The sequence below is a fragment of the Arachis ipaensis genome, chromosome B10, assembly GCF_000816755.2.
Source record: "Arachis ipaensis cultivar K30076 chromosome B10, Araip1.1, whole genome shotgun sequence".
Taxonomy (NCBI): domain Eukaryota; kingdom Viridiplantae; phylum Streptophyta; class Magnoliopsida; order Fabales; family Fabaceae; genus Arachis; species Arachis ipaensis.
The window spans coordinates 71,204,706-71,208,664 of record NC_029794.2 but is presented as its reverse complement, the minus strand read 5'-3'; the positions used below and the strand labels follow the sequence as shown (position 1 = coordinate 71,208,664).

General features: G+C 33.5%; 1 long non-coding RNA gene across 1 annotated transcript; it reads right to left on the bottom strand.

The window, feature by feature from the left end:
• On the bottom strand, nt 793–1,318 carry LOC110267825. Its single transcript, XR_002355761.1, has 2 exons — nt 1,207–1,318; nt 793–829 (listed from the first exon to the last, which is right to left on the bottom strand). It is a non-coding gene; the product is annotated as an uncharacterized LOC110267825 (long non-coding RNA).

The following is a 3,959-nucleotide window of genomic DNA, read 5'->3' as shown; positions in this document are numbered from 1 at the left end:
TTCTGATAAAACAGTGCCTATTTAGTTGGTTAAAACGGCGATTTTAATCCGCCATAATTTCCAAAGAAAATGGCATTTTTTATTTGTTAAAACGGCAGTTCAAACCACCATTATTTTCAGGTAAAATAATTTTGGTTGGTTAACATGGCGTTTCATGTTGTTTAAAATGACAGTATTTATTGTTTAAAAATGTTAATTTAAAACCGCCATTTTTTTCGAGTTAAAATGACGTTTTATTTGTTTAAAATGGCATTTACAAGCCGCCATTTTTACCGGATAAAAGTGATATTTTTTATCGTTTAAAAAGATAGTTTCAACCGTCGTTTTTACAACGTTAAACAAATAATTTTTTGTTTAAAATTTTACAATAACAAGAAATCATAACTCATAAACAAAATATTACGTAACTCATAAATAAAGTATTAAACATAATATATTATATTTTATTATTGAAAATCAAAAGTTCTTATACAAATAAAGTATCAAATATAACATGGTTTTATAATTCTAAACATAACATATAGCTAAAGATACATCAAATCTCCATCATAAATATCCTAAATTATTGAATTATGATGGCTCTACCTAATATATTATATATCTATTTAGCAAAATTGTTGCTTTCTAAGAAATAATATCATAGAATAGAAAATTCATATGGAAATGATAAAAAGGAGTACGAAACACCTTGACTTTTAGATAGATGTGGAATTAGATTCTTTTCCTCCAAGCATTCGAATAATAGCTTCCAGGAGTTTAATATCATTATCACGCTTTGCAATTTCTTCTTGCTTTGCGCGTAACTCTTCCATGTGCAGCTCAAACACCTCTGCAATGAAAATCAACAAGCAGAGTTGCATTCAATTTCTGATTGCAAATCCCAAAATCTACCCCTTCTCCCCAACCAAAACAGGATTTGAAACTAGGAACCGCAGGTTGAAGTTTCCAGGCACAATGGGATCAACACAATTTCAAAAATTCAAGACATGGCTACTACATCAGTGTGTATTATGTGTAACTGAATATGGACTTAACTACTTCCTAATAAAAATGAACAACTTGATAATTTCTTCAATCAAAATCAACATGCATAGCTCATTTATATTGAAGGACAACAAAAAATAAAAAACGAGTTACTCTAGATTAAAACAGGCATTTGCAAATTATTATTATAGTTTGAGTTCTAAGGATTCATGGTGAACATACTTGTGGTGTTCTCAAGCTCTTTGGTGACCTCTTGCACATTCAATTTAAAAGCTCTCTATACTGCTTCAGCCTGTCGCTTCTCAGAGCGAGTGTAGGCAGCTCCAGATTGGATGCATTCTCTGTCACATTAATAAAATTATTACTATTAGCTATAATAACATTTTCAACAAGATAGTTAACAAAATAAGCAACAGAAGAAGAGTGCTATCACTAATGGATTCACCCATAAAGGGCACAACCACATCAGCTAAATCTCCTTCCGTAGAACAACAAAATAAAAAAATTTTCAATATATTGAACTTCAAGTAATAGAACACCTTCGATAGTTTTGAAAACATGATACCATACCATTTTTTGAAGAACAAAGCCTAGTCCATATGGACATAGAAAAAGATACTTAAACACCTCTACAACAACAAATTGTATTCATGATCTTAATTTATATAACATATTTTATGTCTTAGCATTACAAAGACTGAAAAAAGTAAATCATATTCCAGAAGAAAGGAAAATGTCATTGACGTTATATGTTTGACATGAGCTAGATAGAAAGTTCAGTTAATTGCACAGAAATATAAATTAAAAACTAATTATACAGAAATATAAATTAGAAATATCCTAATTTCAAGTTTTTTTTTAATTCAATAAACTAATGGAAAACTTTAGTTAATGTTTCCTACTTTTTTTTTAAAATGAATATTTACTTTTAACCAAATTAAATTTTAAAAAATGGACGTTTATTTTAAATAAAATAAAAAGTAATATTTTATCATTTTTTATGAAGTGCAAAATTGTTATTCCAAAACACTTAATATCATCCCTCATTATCCTTTTCAATTATATCTTGTTCCTTTTCTTTATTTATTTTATAATAATTACACTAATAGATAAAGTGGAGGCAAACCTCATTAACAAAAATATATAGGTTTAATTACTTTGTTGGTCCCTATAGTTTCATCAAATTTTCAATTAGGTCCCTATACTTTTTTTCCTTTTAATTAGGTCCCTGAATCAATTTAAAGTTTTTAATTAAGTCCCTACCGTTGTAAAACCGTTTAGATTAACGGAATATTCCGTTCCTAAATTAAAGATACCATTAAATTTATAAAATAATCCTTTTCTTTTTTTTCAAAATGACAATATAGCCCTCTCCACCCTTTCTCTTTCTCTCTCTCTCTCTCTCTCTCTCCCTGAATCCCCCATTTCCAAAGCTGAACATCGTTTCTCAAGAACTCCTCGGGCACTCTATCCATCCTTTTGCTTGTCGTAGATGTCCTCCTCCATGATTTTGGAAGCCGTCGTTCATCCTCGACCGCCACTGCTGCCACCGATGAAGTCATTTCCAATGCCTCCGACGCCTGCAAAGTCGCTGCTGCCATCGCCGACTCCGGTATGCCTCTGTCGTGGTTGCTGACTTCATTTTTGTTGTTCCTGCCACCGGTAGCCACCACCATCGTTTCTACTTTCTCCAATGTTGCCTCACCCTATCGCTGAGCCCAGCCCCCCAAAAAAGAAAATCAGAATTCCTCCAATTTCCCGTCGTTTTTGCTTCCTCCATTCCCCCTTTCATCTAATTTCAAAATTGAATTCCATGTTTTCACTGACTGAACCAGAGTGCATCTTAGGTTTATGAAATTTTGGATAATGCTGTTGACGAGGCTCAAGCTGGATTTGCTTTCAAGATTGATGTTATTTTACAATCAGATGGTTTTGTAACCATAACTGACGATGGTTTTGTAATCAGATTGATATTGTGCTTATGGAATTACTAAAGTTTGTAGTACATATTTTTCAATGTTTTTAGTTCTTGAAACTTCTACTACAACAAGTAATTCCATTCTGAAAAGTTAAATCTGACTTTTGAGCTATTTGAGCTACTTTTACTATCTATTGAGTGATTTTGAGCTTTTAACTATACATACTAATTTCACTCATGGAATGCAGATTCCTACCGACTTACATCCAGTTACAAAAAAATCGGCTTTGGAGACAGTGTTGACGGTATTGTTCCACATGTGTTGAAGAATCGAAGCTAACAAGATAGAGAGACAAGGAGCCACAAGAGGTAAGATAAGGATGCCGTTTTTATCTGTTAACAACCGCACAAGTGAACAGAGGTTGTTTCAATGAACGCATATCTCTGATGGAGAGTGGACTGGGACTGTGAATAGAGGTGCATATCTCTGTTGGAGCTTGTGAACGATGGAGACAATGTTCTTGTGTTTTTCTTGCTTTGCTTGTTAGTTAGAGATTTCTAAAGATAGTTGGTTTGTATCCATGTTCACAAGGTATGAGGAGAACAGTGGAGGAGAAAGGAGAGGAAAGGCGAAGAAAATTAGAACTTGAGAATGGGTTGAGAATGGGTTATTCGTAAAGAATAAACTACGGGTATAATGGTAAATTTACTTTTTTTTAACGGTTTTTGTAATGTTTGCTGTCAAGAGGGACCTAATTAAAACAAAAAATTGGTTTAAGGACATAATTAAAAGAAAAAAAGTATAAGGATCTAATTAAAAATTTCGCAAAAAATTATAGGGACCAACAGAGTAATTAAACCAAATATATAATTACGTAGCAAATTGTGGATATACGTGTTAGCTGCTGCTTGCGACGTCGCCGTTCGTCCTCTCCGTTTCCAGACGCCGCCGTTGGAGTCACGAACATAGAACGCACACGAGGGAACCGTCGCGGAGCTGCCGTCGCCGCCGCATTGCTGGGCTCACTGTCGTTCGGAGCTCCTCGCCACTGCTGCT